Here is a 15,892-nt window from a genome sequence, read left to right as displayed (position 1 = left end):
GCCATTCGGAAATGTTTGCATTATGCTGATAATGCGGCATCAGTGGCGTACCAAGGGGGAGGCTGGGCCACTCACAAGGGGGGTGCCATGACCAGGGACGGACTGACCGGCCGGTCCGATCGGACATTGTCTGAGAGCCCAGCCGGGTAAAGGGCCCGCTGCTACTGAGAACCAGGACACTCGTCCCGGATCCCCAGCAGACAGCGCTGCCTTCTCCTGTATGTGCGGTACACGCACATACATCAGAACGCGTCTCCTCTGTCTGAGCCGCATCTGCAGCTTTACACAGAGGAGACGTGACCTCCGCCACCACGCAGCACGCAGTACAGATGTCGATGATGTCACTCATCGGCGCCTGCACTGTGGAGGAGAGAAGATGCAGGCTCCTACTGAGGAGATCGCTGCGTGGGACATCAGGTGAGCAAAAAAATTTTTTATAACCATTCAAGGGGTGGGGGCTTAACTGCTGCCTATACCTATGGGGGGTATTAGCTGCTGCCTATACCTATGGGGGGGGGGGATTAACTGCTGCCTACTATACCTATGGGGAAAGGGGGGTTAACTGCTGCCCATACCTATGGGGGGGATTAACTGCTACCTACAATACCTATGGGGAAAGGGGGGGTTAACTGCTGCCTATACCTATGGGGGGATTAACTGCTGCCAATACCTATGGGGAAAGGGGGGTTAACCGCTGCCAACTATACCTATGGGGAAAGGGGGGGGGGGATTAACTGCTGTGCTGCCTATACCTATGAGGAAAGGGGGGGGCTAACTGCTGCCTATACCTATGGGGAAAGAGGGGTTTAACTGCTGCCTATACCCATGGGGAAAGGGGGGGGGATTAACTGCTGCCTATACCTATGGGGAAAGGGGGTGGGTTAACTGCTGCCTACTATACCTATGGGGAAAGGGGGGGGTTAACTGTGCTGTCTATACCTACAGGGAACGGGGGGGCTACCTAACTTTATACCTGGATACATAGCTGCCTAACTACCTAGCTTGCCCCCTGTCTACCTACCTGGCTAGTATACCTTGCTAGTATACCTACCTACATATCTGGCTTCCTGATCTCCCTACCTTGTTACCTATTTTCCTGGCTACTTACCTACCCTTTTACTGTGCAGGACTCCAAGGAGGGCATTATTACAGTTTGTGGGCCTATAATCGGCAGATTTTGTAGAGGAGGGGAGGACACTGAAAAAATTTAAAGTGTGACATGTTTGTCCTGCAGATGTTAAGAGATCGACATGGCGGTCTGATCCGGACAGAAAAACGTAATTGTGAGTCCCAAATGTAACTGTAATCACTTATATGGTATACACATCCTGTGTACAGCTGGTATCTACTGCTATATGGTCCTGTATAAAATCACTTATATAGTATACTGATCCTCTATAGTAAACTGGACTGTGTATAGTGGTTTTATTCAGTACAGTATGGCAGTATTATCCAGTTATTGTGTGGTGGTATATATTTACTCCTTGTATACCAGTTTTATTGGTCATAGAAATTTACATATGTTAAAGCGTGCCCGTCAGATCCAACAAAATTATTTTTTTTTTTATATATATATCACTCAGTACCTAATCCTGACCATGTACATCTAATTTATATGTGTCTAGCACCTTTATTTATTTTTTTATTACACTTTTAATTTAGCTCAATAGTCTGAATTCCTCTCAAAGGGAGGGGGTGTGGCCTCACTGTGCAGCCTTTTTTTGGTCCGGGGGCCCCGAGTGTTGTCTGTCCGCCCATGGCCATGACGGAGTCACTCCCCATCCACGCTTTTCCGCCAGGTGCCTGCATCTGTGGAGTCAATGCAGCAATGGGAGGAGCACCAGCGGTCGGACGGAGGCATCATCAAAATGTAAGTAAATAATTCTATGTGAAGGGTGGGGGTGTAATTAAGGGGGGGGAGGGAGGGGGTGTAATTAAGGGGGGGAAGGAGGGGGTGTACTTAAGGGGGAGGGAGGTGATGTAATTAAGTTGTAAAGGCTTGTTCCTGTTTTCTCACTTTCTTAGGTTAGGGGGGATGGGGGCAAACACAGGGTCCTCCCCGGGTTGGGAGGGGGTGCCAAACAAAGGGTCGAACCCGGGTGCGAGAGTCCCTCAGGGTACACTTGTAAGTTTGTGGTGTATGAGGGACGAGATTCCCGTATTGAACCCCAAGAATGTCCCCCCACTCTGAGTGTAAGCGGGAAAATTGTTTGGGGCCTTTTGCACCCATTTCTAGATAACGGTTACCACCTTTACATGGATAACTTTTATACTAGTATCCCTCTCTTCACATCCCTGGCTGCCAGATCCACAGTCTCTTGTGGGACAGTTCAGAAGAATCATAGAAGCCTTCCTTCCTATCCCCTCCAAATTCTTATCCCCCGGGGTGAGTCCCATGCCCTTACCCATGAAAACCTGTAGCTGGTGAGGTATAAGGACAAGTGGGATGTCCTTATGCTCATCACAATTCATAGGAACGGCAGAATCCCTGTCCCTGTGCGAGGTACCGTGGGACTGGTCCTCAAGCACGATTGTATTCTGGGCTACAATCGGTATATGGGGGGAGTTGATCTTTCTGATCAAGCCCTCAAGCCATATAATGCCATGTGGAAAACAAGGGTATGGTACAAAAAATTTGCGGTCTACATGGTACAGGTTGCCGTGTATAACTCTTTTGTACTATCCAGGTACGTTGGCAACACAGGGACATACCTGCAGTTCCAAGAGGAAGTTTTAAAGGCCCTCATCTTTGGTGACCGCCAAAGAGCGGGTGAGAGCACCTCTAGAACTGTGGGCCCCCCAGAAAGAAGGGACGATCCCAGAAAAAATGCAGAGTGTGTTGCAAGAGGGGGATTCGAAAGGACACCACCACTCAGTGCACCATTTGCCCCCATCATCTGGGCCTCTGCATTAAGGATTGCTTCAAGAAGTATCACACTTCCACGGAGTTCTAAATTTTTAATCCTTTTAATTCCCCAGAATTCGATCCAATGTACCAGTCCTGAGTACATTGTCTTCCAAATTTAAAACCAAAACAACCCCCCAAAAGAAACCCAATTTCTCCCATTACCCCTCGTGAAAATTGTAAAAATTGGGTAACCCCAGCATTTTAGTGGAAAAAAATATTTTTTTTCAATTTATGGCCCACTTTTCCAAAAACCTGTGAGATGTAAGTACTCACTGTACCCCTTGTTACATTCCTTGAGGGGTGTAGTTTAAAAATTGTGGTCACTTGCCGGGTTTTTTTTTTTTTTAGATTTTATGTCAGAACCTCAACCATTGCAGTGCGAAGCACCCCTTTAGGCCTCAAATCTAATCTGTGCTGTCTCACTCCTAAGCCCTGTTTTGCCCCCGCATAGTGCTTTACTGCCTTATGTGGGGTATTTCCTTATTCTGGAGAAATTGGGTTACAAATTTTGCAGAGCTTTTTTTCTCTTACTACTTGTGGAACTAAAAAACTATTTGGTCAATACCAGCAATTCAGTGTTAAAAATCAATTATTTCACTTTTACGGCCCACTGTTAAAAAAACATATGAGGTGTAAGTACTCACTATAACACTTGTTACGTTCCTTGAGGGGTGTAGTTTCTAATACGGTGTCACATGTGTGGGGGTGCTGCTGTTCTTGCACAATGGGGGCTTTGTAAATGCACATGGCCCCTGACTTCAATTCCAACAAACTTTTCACTCCAAAAGCCCAATAGTAGTGTTGCTCACGAATATTCGCAATTCGAATATTATTCGCGAATATCGCATATTCGCGAATTCGCGAATTTCGCAAATATAGCGCTATATATTCGTAATTATGAATATTCGTTTTTTTTTTTGTTTGTTTTTTTTTTTTCTTCACAGTACACATCACAGTGATCACCCCTCTCTGCTTCCAGCTTGTGTGGTGTAAAGAAGGCTGTAATACTACTGTGTGAGACTGGCGTGAGAAAATTCGCATATGCAAAATTTGCATATGCTAATTTTCGTATATGCGAATTTTCGCGTATGCTAATTTTGTATATGCTAATATTCGCATATGTTAATTTTCGCATACGCGAAATTTCGCATATGCGAAAATATAACGAGAATATAACGAACATGCGAATATTCGCGAATATATGACGAATATTCGTCCATATATTCGCGAATATTCGCGAATTCGAATATGGCCTATGCCGCTCAACACTACCCAATAGCGTTACTTCTATTCTGAGCATTGCAGTGCACCCGCAGAGCACTTTACATCCACATATGGAGTACTTTCTTTCTCAGGTGAAATTGCTCTACAAATTTTGGGGGCCTTTTGCCCTATTACCCCATGTGAAAATGAAACATTTGGAGTAACAATATCAATATAGTGCGAAAAATCACATTTTTCACTTTGTCGACCCACTGTTCAAAAAACCTGTGAGGTGTAAGTACTCATTGTAACCCTTGTGGAGGGGTGTAGTTTCCAAAATGGGGTCACATGTGGGGGGTTTCTGCTGCTCTGGCATCATGGAAGGTTTGTAAATGCACATGGCCCCGACTTCAATTCCAGCAAAATTCTTTCTCCAAAAGTCCAATGGCGCTCCTTCTGTTCTGAGACCTGTAGTGCGCCAGCAGAGCACTTAACATTCACATATAGGACATTTTCTTAATCGGAAGAAATTGGGCTTCAAAGTTTGTGGTCCACCTTCTCCTATTACCCCTTGTGAAAAAGAAAAATTTGGAGTAACACCATCATTTTAGTGTTAAAAATCAAATTTTTCATTGTCGAGTCCAAATTCAACGCAAAGTTGTCAAACACCTGTGAGATGTAAAGGCTCACTATGCCCCTTGTTACGTTCGTTGAGGGGTTTTGTTTCCCAAATAGTATGCCATGTGTTTTTTTTAATTTTTTTATTTTTTTGTTCTGGCACGCTGGGGACTTGCTAAATGCATCATGGCCCCCAAATACCATTTCAGCTAAATTCTCTTTCAAAAAGCCAAATCTTGCTCCTTGCCTTCTGAGCATTGTAGTGCGCCAGCAGAACACTTAATGTCCACATATGGGCGTTTTCTTAATCAGGAGAAATTAGGCTTAACATTTTGGGGTACAATTTCTCCTATTACCCCTTGTGAAAAAGAAAAATTTGGGGTAACACCATCATTTTAGTGTTAAAAATAAAATTTTCTATTTTCACATTCAACTTCAATGCAAAATTGTCAAACACCTGTGAGGTGTTAAAGCTCAATATACCCCTTGTTACGTTCCTTGAGGAGTGTAGTTTCCAAAATAGTATGCCATGTGTTTTTTTTTTTGTTTTTTTTGCTGTTCTGGCACCATGGGGGCTTTCTAAATACCACATGCGAATCACATACGAATTGTGAGAAAACCATTACACACAGGTACAGACACTATATTATGAAGTATACTAACTTTACAGCCCCTGTTGCATAGTCAAATAAAAAGAAAATCCTGGAATATCCCTTTAAGGTAAAAATGAGCTGCGTCCTTAATGGGTTAATATGGGGACTTAACCTGTTGGCGACCACAGGCGTATGGGTACGCCCTTGCGATCTGGTATTTAAGGACGCTAGCCTGACGGGGATCGGAACAGGATGCCTGCTGAAATCATTCTGAGACCAATTCAGATCGGCGATTTGCGGCGTTTCTGGGCTGATCGGGTCTCTGATGACCTCATAGCCTGGAAAATAGGGATGATCGGAGCCCCAATCATACTGAAGGATAGGAGTGAGGTGGCAGGGTGCCTCCTATCCCCTGCAATTGACCAACCAGGACTGACCGGCGAATCGCGGGGGGGGGGGGGGGGGGGGGGGAGATGCAGGCGATGTGCAGGGGCGTGGATGCAGCGGGGACTGCCGGCGGCAGTTACCTGGGTTCACGCGGGGACCAGGCACCGGCGGCTGACAGGAGGCGGCAGGCAAGTGGAGGTGGCCCAGATGCAGCAGTGAAGATTGCCATCACTGCTGCTTCATGCTGGGAGTTGTAGTTTTGCAACATCTGGAGGGCCACAGTTTGGAGACCACTGTCCTTCCCGATGTTAGACCACTGTCCTTCCCGATGTTGCAAAACTACAACTCTCAGCATGCCCAGACAGACAGACAAGCTTGGAGTTGTAGTTCTGTAACATCTGGCCCTTCAGATGTTGCAGAACTACAACTCCCAGCATGCTTGGACAGTCTCAGCATGCTGGGGGTTGTAGTTTTGCAACATCTGGAAGGGCATTGTTTGGAGACCACTATACAGTGGTGTCCAAACTGTAGCGCTCCAGATGTCAATTCAAAGCATGCCGAGACTGTCCAGGCATGCTGGGAGTTGTAATTCGGCAACATTTGGCCCTTCACATGTTGCCGAACTACAACTCCCAGCATGCCTGGGCAATCTGGGCATGCTTGGAATTGAAGTCTTGCAACATCTAGAGGGCTACAGTTTGGAGACCACTGCACAGTGGTCTCCAAACTGTTCTCCTTCAGTTGTTGCATAACTACAACTCCCAACATGCCCTTCGGCTGCCTGGGCATGCTGGGAGTTGTAGTATTGCAACAACTGGAGGCACACTGGTTGGGAAACATTGTCTGTTTCCTAACTTAGTGTTTCCCAACCTGTGTGCCTCCTGATGTTGCAAAACTATAACTCTGAGCATGCATTGACAGACCATGCATGCTGGGAGTTGTAGTTTTGCAACAGCTGGAGGCACATGGGTTGGGAAACACTGAGTTAGGAAACAGACAGTGGTGCGGAAACACTGCGGTAGTCTGTTACCTAACTCAGTGTTTCCCAATCCCAACCAGTGTGCCTCTAACTGTTGCATAACTACAACTCCCAGCATGCACGGTCTGTCTGTCCCCCCCCCCCCCCCCCCACGTGAATGTACAGGGTACATTCACATAGGTGGGGGTTTAAAGCAAGTTTCCTGCTTCAAGTTTGTGATGCACCAAATTTTTCTGCTGCAGCGGGAAACTCACTGTAAACCCCCGCCCGTGTGAATGTACCCCAAAAACACTACACTACACTAACCCTAAATAAAGAGTAAAACACTACATATACATTACACCCTCACACTGGGCCGCCCCCCCCCCCCCCCCCCATAAAAATTAAAAACATCTTGTACATCAGTTTTTCAAAAACGGAGCCTCCAGCTGTTGCAAAATAACAACTCCCAGTATTGCCGGACAGCCATTGACTGTCCAGGCATGTTGGAAGTTTTGCAACAGCAGGAGGCACCCTGTTTGGGAAAAACTGACGTACAGTATTTTTGGTGGAGGAGGCAAATGTAACGCTTGCATCCAGGTACACCCCTATGAAAATCCCAAATATAGACCTCAAATGTGTATGGCGCTCTCTCACTTCAGAGCCCTGTCGTATTTCAAGGCAACAGTTTAGGGCCACACATGGGGTATCTCTGGGGAGAAATTGCACTACAAATTTTGGGGGTCTTTTTCTCCTTTTACCCCTTATGAAAAGGTAAAGTTGGGGTCCACACCAGCATGTTAGTGTAAAATGTTTTTATTTTTTACACTAACATGCTGGTGTTGCCCCATACTTTTCATTTTCATAAGGTAAAGGAAATAAAGACCCCCAAAATTTGTAACACAATTTCTCCCAAGTACGGAAATACCCCATATGTGGGCGTAAAATGCTCTGCAGGCGCACAACATGGCTCAGGAGTTAGAGCACACATGTACATTTGAGGCCTAAACTGGTGATTTGCACAGGGGTGGCTGCTAGTTACAGCGGTTCTGACATAAACGCAAATAAATAAATACCCACATTTTCGAAACGACACCCCTCACGGAATGTAACAAGGGGTATAGTGAGCCTTAGCACCCCACAGGTGACAGATTTTTGGAACAGTGGGCTGTGAAAATGAAAAATTTTATTTCTGTAAGATCCGTCAAACGCCAGTGGGGTGTAAATGCTCACTGCACCCCTTGTAACGTTCCTTGAGGGGTGTAGTTTCCCAAATAGTGTGCCATGTGGGGTGTTTTTTTTGCTGTTCTGGCACCATAGGGGCTTCCTAAATGAGACATGCCCCGCAAAAACCATTTCAGCAAAATGTGCTTTCCAAAAGCCCAATGTCGCTCCTTCCCCTTTGAGCCCTCTAGTGCACCCACATATGATATATTTCCTTACTCAAGAGAAATGGGGTTTCAAATTTTGGGGGACATTTTCACCTATTACCCTTTGTGAAAATGAAAAATTTGGGGTAACATCAGCATTTTAGTGAAAAAAATTAAATTTTTCATTTTCACATCCAACTTTATTGAAAATTCGTGTGGGGTGTTAAGGCTCACTGTACCACTTGTTACGTTCCTTGAGGGGTGTGGTTTCCCAAATAGTATACCATGTGTTTATTTTTTTTTGCTGTTCTGGCACCATGGGGGCTTCCTAAATGCGGCATGCCCCCCAAAAACCATTTCAGCAAAACTTGCTCTCCAAAATCCCATTGTCGCTCCTTCTCTTCTGAGCCCTCTAGTACACCCAAAAAGCACTTTACATCCACATATGAGGTATTTCCTTACTCAAGAGAAAATGGGTTACATATTTTGGGGGGCTTTTTCTCCTTTTACCCCTTGTAAAAATAAAAATATGGGTCTACAAGAACATGTTAGTGTAAAAAATTAAGATTTTGAATTTTCGCCTCCCCTTTGCTGCTATTCCTGTGAAACACCTAAAGGGTTAACAAACTTTCAGAATGTCATTTTGAATACGTTGAGGGGTGCAGTTTTCATAATGGGGTCCATTATGGGGTCCGGTGGGCTGGAAAAGGTGGATACAGTCCTAGGAGACTCTTTCCCAGGAATGTATCCACCTTTTCCAGCCCACCGGAGCACCTGAAGGCTGAACTAATTACGCAGGATAAGTCATCAACTGCCGAGCCGAGAAGTTCGTGACGAATCGAATTTACTGTAAGTTCGCTCATCTCTAATAAAGACCTTCAAATTCCCTTCAAAACCGAACTGGTCCCTGAAAAATTCAGATTTTGAAATTGACTTGAAAAATTGGAAAATTGCTGCAATACTTTGAAGCCCTCTGATGTCTTCAAAAAGTAAAAACATGTCAACTTTATGATACCAACATAAAGTAGACGTATTTTATATGTGAATCAATATATAAGTTATTTGGTATGTCTATTTTCCTTACAAGCAGAGAGCTTCAAAGTTATAAAAATTTTCGATGAAAATTTACTACTAACATAAAGTAGAATATGTCTCGGAAAAAAACTGTCTCGGAATCAAATTCATAAGTACAAGCATCCCAGAGTTATTAATGTTTAAAGTGACAGTGGTCAGAATTTCAAAAAATGCTCTGGTCCTTAGGGTCAAAATGGGCTCGGTCCCCAAGGGGTTAAAAATTGCAAATTAAAGATAACTTTTTTTATTGTAAATATACATCAGCCCCTCCCCTAAGAAAAAGTAAAATCAGCCCCTTTTCCTATTTTTTAAATAAAAAGGTAGAAAACATATATTTGGCATCACTGTGTGCGGAACTATTAAAATGCAACATTTATGATCCCATAAGGTGCAAAAAAAATTGTAAATGCCAGAATTGCAAATTTTTGGTAACATCATATATTAGAAAACAATTTATAATTTTAAGTGATCAAAAAGTCCCACCTAAGCAAAAATGTTATCACTAATAAGGACAGATCACATGAATAAGGGGCCGTGACGTCACGACCACGTCCCCCTGAAACATAAATGTTCAGAACACCGGGGTGGATAGGGGATAAGTTGTCTAGGGGTGTAATGGCCATTTTAGAATTGTTGGGTGCTTATTGTGTTACAAATAGCAAAAATATGTCTTTAGATCTGACATTTTATTAATCACAAAAAAAACCCTAACACACATCAAAGGTGCATGCACAAAATGCTGCCTTCATGAGGCACATAGAGGAATTGCTTTTTAGGGAGGAATCCTCTATATTTATGCAGTGACGGTAAAGCTCCATGTGCACTACTTCAATAGTCTATGTAAAAGCCATATTTGTGGTAGTTATTGTCCCACCAACAACACTTATCCCCTATCCACAGAATAGTGGGTAAGTGATTGACTACAGTGAGTACAAGCATTGGGACCCACATTATGCAAGTCATTCACTTCTGCACATCATAAGACTGCGCAAAATACATCCAACAGAGAAAATAAAGCACAATTTGGGAGATTTATCAAAACTTGTCCAGAGGAAAAGTTGCCCAGTTGCCCATAGCAACCAATCAGCTTGCTTCTTTCATTTTTAACTAGGCCTCTGCAAAATGAAAGAATTGATCTGATTGGTTGCTATGGGCAACTGGGCAACTTTTCCTTTGCACAGGTTTTGATAAATCTCCCCCAATGATCATGAAATGATACGTAGGAAAGAAATATAGTCTCCACATTTTAATTTTTTTTTTTTTTTTTTAGGAAAACAGGAGGTTCCAAAAAAATAAGAGTAAACAAAAGGGTGGGAGGGTAGGAACTCCTGCTGGAAACAACCAGGTAAGAGGAAGAGGAGGGGGCAAACAGGGGCTTATATCCCCTAACACAATCACCCCTTTCTGTGCTGAGACCAAACCCCCCCGGTTAACCCCTTAACCACTGAGAGAGGAACTACAGTTGCATGAGACGGGGGGGGGGGGAAGGAACTGACTACCTGAGCTGTACATACCCATTCGCCCAGTCTGTGCCACAGAGCCCTATACGGCCCGGTGGCACTCAGACTGCGCGAAATACACCTACCCCTATTAACTGACCATAATGTACCCCCCCCCCTTTCCCATAATAAATTATATAACACATGTTAACCTTCTTTATTGGATGTGGGGGTCGGCCACAGCTTTATTGAATTATCTTAACATAGATGTAAAACAATCTCCAACCTCCTGTAGGTTGGTGACCAGAGAGGAAATGCACTGTTAGCCGCCGGCCAATGCCAATGCCTGGCAACTCAGCCAGTCGGCCAATTTACTCCTGCACTGCCACAGGAGGAGCTCACGTATACTCATATTGAGCTCTGACCCCCATCTAACACATACAAGGCTTGCTCAATACCATCCTGCAGCCCTGATAGGAAAATATCAAACCCTATGTCATTAAGGTGAACCCCGTCAAAGGACATAAGGACGGTTGCCACCTTCGAGCTGCCTGTGCCTTACTACAACACCCAACAGTGCCCGAACATATCGAGCCATGTGGGAGTTATCTGAGCGGCGAGCCCTATCAACTGCCGCAGCATCCCTCGCCCACTGCCAGGTGACTCTGGGGACAATCTCGGACCAAACAATAATGACTTCAGAGAAAAGTAGGATGATCCTCTCTAAGTCATTCCTCATCAATGTGATCAATTCGGGAACCGGCATGGAACATAGATCATTCCCACCGGCATGGATAACCAGAACCACTAGTGAGAGGGAATGACCCGCATCCAATGGAGAGCAATCTTCTGGAAACCTAACGACCTGCCCCCAGGGCAGCACGTAGCCCTCTGAGCAGCCCGGTAAACATAATTAGCAGACTTCCATCGCCCTATCCGCTGGATTTCAGCTTCCTTAGCCGCCCCAATCCGAAAAGAGTGGGACCCGTAATCTGTAGGGGGCACCCCAGCAGCCGTTAAGCAGTGCTTGAAAACTGAAACAAACTGAGAGGAGAACCCATGGGATTAGTCAAACACCGATCGCCCACTGCCCAAACATATCAAAAGAATCAGACACAACATTGCCCCGACAGCACGGATCTGAAGCCAGGAGCCCTGACCCAACTGATCCGTTTTTGAGCGCCTAATGCACAACTGAACAACACTATTTGCGATCAAAAAATCGAAGAGGGAACCAACTCGCCCACCCGCAATGCCCCAAAAAATGCCAAAGAAAAATCTGCATGAAAAAGGGAAACCTCATAACCGGAGAAACAAACCGGAGGGGAAAAAAATAGGACGCTGTCATTCCTTGCAGACATGCACCCGCCGCCAACCCTTAAGTGCCTGTTGTACACAAAAATGCTTTGTGACATCGGCCCATCCCCGCAACTTTAGATGAAAACCATCCCCGCACAGGCACCGCCTAACCACCGTCGCGGAGACCCGCCTGCAGCACCAACAAATAATCAACAGTGATAGGAAAACGCACATCATCCCCCATCAAAAAATCCTGCGAACCAGCAGCAAGCAACCAGTCCCTCCAAGCCTTACTGTGACCTCACGTGGTGGCTGGCACCCCCGAGGATGCAATCAGCGGCAGCATTCCTGAGACACCAGTTCCCACATCTCCAGCGGGCATGGCAAGCCCTCCGGGGCTGCTCCCATGCACAGATCCCGAAACTCCTAGAAACGGAAACGAGAAAAGTCAGCCAAAACATTGTCAACCCCGGGAACATCTTCCCAAAGACTCATATAACAATGGGGACTCCCGCCCAATGGGGCATTAATGAGGGAATAAATGTCTGAGAGAAGGCCCTTTGTCAAGGGGCCAGAACGGCCTAACCGCTCAAAGGCCGTAGGCAGGGAGACCACATGAGAACCTAGGGCGGACAACATAAAGTGCCTAAGTTGGAGATAATGGAGTCGTTCAGAGGAGGGAAGACCAGTGCGAGACTAAGTCCTCAAAGGGCAATAAAGGATCTACAGTGTCGGCCCAACAGAAAAGCCCTCTACCCCCTCTACCCCCCTCCCATTCCTTAACCATACAGGAAGTCAAGCCCGGCGAAAAAGCAGGCTGATAGAGAAAAGATTATAGGGGAGAGGCAGAAGAAAGGAGTCAAAATTTCCTTGAGCAATACCCCCATACATAGCGAGAAAAATACATAGGTCCCAGCAAGGGGTCCTGTGGGACGGCAGGGGGGGTAGCATTCCAGAGGAATGTATTCGGGCGAGTTAGGGCTAACCAGAGCTTCTCCAACTCTATCCAGCGACTATAAGCAAGGTAAGTGGTCCAGGCAGCCAGGTGGCGTAGATGAGCTGCCCAGGAGTACTTAGCGATGTCCGGGACCGACAAACCACCCATAGACCGGCCAGCCATCATGACCAACATCGGGAGACGATGTCTCTTACCATCCCAAATAAACCGAAAAATGGCAGATTGAAATGCACGTAGGGCAGACAACGGTAGTCTGACCGGCAATGTTTCAAAAAAGTACAGCAATTTAGGGAGGATCGTCATTTTAAACACCGCTATATGCCCAAAAAAAAGAGATATATATTTTCTAAGAGGGATTGAAGATGCCGGAAGAGAGGACAATAGTTAGTATTATAGAGAGAGAAGTAAGTAGAGGTGAGGGAGACCAGCGAAAAGAGTAGACAGCTCGCAATGATTTTTTCCAGAAGTACGACAAAATCAAACCTATATAAGTAGGGTATCATTTTAATCATATGGACCTACAGAATAATGATAAGATGTCATTTTTACCGAAAAATGTACTGCCTAGAACTGACTGCCACAAGCTGTGCGGAGAGAAGGGGCCTCGGCACTCCCACGCTCCGTCGCACCGCCCCTCCCACCACCCTGAACCGCACTTACTGCAGCAGCACGGCCCCTCCGCCGGGAGACCATGGGAGGACTAGGGGATAAAGGCTGTCCCTGCACCACTGCCGGTGGAAACTGGAGCAGGGACAGCGGAGCTCACTAAGGGGGCCAGTTGGAAGGGCCCCAGCTCCACCATCATGCAGGCCAGAAACCCCGGATCTGCCGCAGCCCGCTCCCGGAGGACAACAAGAAGTTCCTCAGCCATACCACAGCCAGGTGTCCACTCCTGCTGGAAATGACCAGCTAAGAGGAAGAGGATGGGGCAAACAGGGGCTTATATCCCCAAACATGACCACCCCTTCCTGTGCTGAGACCAAACCACCCGGTTAACCACTTAACCACTGAGAGGGGAAATATAGCTGCATGAGACAGGGGGGGGGGAGGAGCTGACTACCTGAGCTGCCCATACCCATTCGCCCAGTCCGTGCCACCTAGCCTTATACGGCCCGATGGCACCCAGGAGTGAACAGACACTGGCAGACACTGACTCCCTGCAATCTATACAATAAAGAAGATACTGTTAGGAGTCTACAGCAAAGTTTACAGCAGGTACAGAATTATTATTAAAACTTGAGATACACATCTGTGCCACCTGCTGGTTTAGTTGAGTAATGCACTTGACATTTCAAGCGATTTTCAGATGTCATGATTGTTACGGATTTAGAAAACTTGTACATCCTACAGGACAATACAATACATGTGAATTTTTTAAAGAAAAACATTAACAAACCAGGAATAAAAATCTGTAGGGTTTTAAAGGAGTACTGCAGTCTTAGACACATCCTCTATCTGCAGGATAGGGGATAAGTGTCTGATCGCGGGGGGTCCAAATGCTGGGTCTGCCGTGGCTCTACCGTGCAGGAGGCGTGTCGGCCGCAGCATGATGCCGTGGCTGACACGCCCTCTTCATGTATCTCTAAGGCAGAGGCGGAAATACAGCATGCAGAGATGCATCATGCTGCAGCTGACACTTATCCCCTATCCTGCAGATAAAGAATAAGTGTCTAGGGCTGCAGATCTTCTTTAAAGCATGTTGCAGATTCGAGCTCTGTATGGGTGCATTCACACACACACACTGGATCTGCTATGGATCGGAAGTTGCAGATTTTACCAGGCAATAAAAAATGTGGTAGCCCAGTACGGGAGTTGTTATCCCGTACCCTTGCTGCCCTGTTGGGAAGCCTTCCTTCAGTGTCCCCTGGGGCCCCTTGCACTTGTCCCCCCATGTACATATGTTTACCATTTATTATACTGTGTAATGTGTGAAGAAAGCGTTGTCACTTTAAGACTATTTAACATGTGAGTTGTCATGTGATTGTTACCCAGGAGGTATCAGTGACCAGGTGACCTAAGGGTGACCAATGGGATCCCACCAGAGTCTCCCCCATAAAAGCCCTGGGAGGAGTTTCTTTTCTCTCTTTCTGCTAAGCTGAGGTCCAGTGCAGTCGAGTCTAGGAGTGTCTGGAGTCATAGGAGGCCTCAAGTCTGCAGCCACAAGCTACAAGTAAACCACAATCACAGTATTGTCAGTCACAAGTCAGCCAAGCCAAAGTCATCTGTCAAGTCAGCATGGCCTGCACTAAATTGTCCCATTCCATTGTCCCAGCAAGCCCTTAAGGTCTCTGAGTCACTGGTCACCTCCGTGGGCCCTGGCTGAACTGTATAGACTTTTCCACCTGTCTAACCTCAGTAAAGCTACCATTGTCCGTAACTTGGAGTCGGAGTCATTATTGCCCCCGTGCCTAGCCCAGGATCCAGCGGTATACCTTCAGGTGGTATTGAGGATACACCATGCCCTTGTGTCACGAATACAAGGGGTTAATGCCTAAAATACATAAGAATTGTCTTGTAAATCCGCAGAGGATTCTGTGTGTGTGAATGCACCCTATACCAGAATTATTTTGCCATAGTATGTTACTAATTTGGGATCTGTTTTTATACTGTATGGTATATAAACTTACTTTGGCATCTCTAATGCTTTTAAGGCCCCTATACAGAAGGTAACTTGTTCTGGAGTCAGTATTTCCTGCTGAGTCGGTGTTTCCTGCTGAAGTGCACTCTGAGCTTAGCTATGGGGTGAAGGGAAGAGGCAAGTCATAAGGTCAGTACAGAGGCATAACTATAAAGGGCAGGGCCCCATAGCAAACTTTTGAATGGGACCCGACCAATCAAGGACATATAACAAATTATAGACTTAGAAACAGCGCATCAGCAGTGCACTGTCCCTTAATACAAAGGGTAAATAACTGACTAAGGGTACATTCACACATATAGGATCTGCTGCATATTTTCTGTAGCTGGTTTTCTACCCATTGAAGTAAGTGGGTAGCAAAATCAGCAGCAAGAAACATGCAGCAAAATATGCAGTATATACTGTATGTGTGAATGTACACAAGGTTCGTTCACACAGGCAAGTTGA

At 45.8% G+C, this 15,892-nt stretch overlaps 1 protein-coding gene across 1 annotated transcript in view; it reads left to right on the top strand.

The window, feature by feature from the left end:
* Positions 1-398: 398 nt before the first annotated feature.
* MGME1 (mitochondrial genome maintenance exonuclease 1) overlaps positions 399-15,892 on the top strand; it is a 40,667-nt gene continuing 25,173 nt past the window's right edge. The window contains exon 1 of the mRNA XM_056567604.1: positions 399-417. The gene's annotated coding sequence lies outside the window, so the exon portion shown is untranslated. The remainder of the gene's footprint in view (positions 418-15,892) is intronic.

This window comes from Hyla sarda, chromosome 3 (genome assembly GCF_029499605.1).
Source record: "Hyla sarda isolate aHylSar1 chromosome 3, aHylSar1.hap1, whole genome shotgun sequence".
NCBI lineage: Eukaryota > Metazoa > Chordata > Amphibia > Anura > Hylidae > Hyla > Hyla sarda.
Note: the sequence above shows the minus strand (reverse complement) of the source record. Positions and strands in the feature narration are given on the sequence as shown.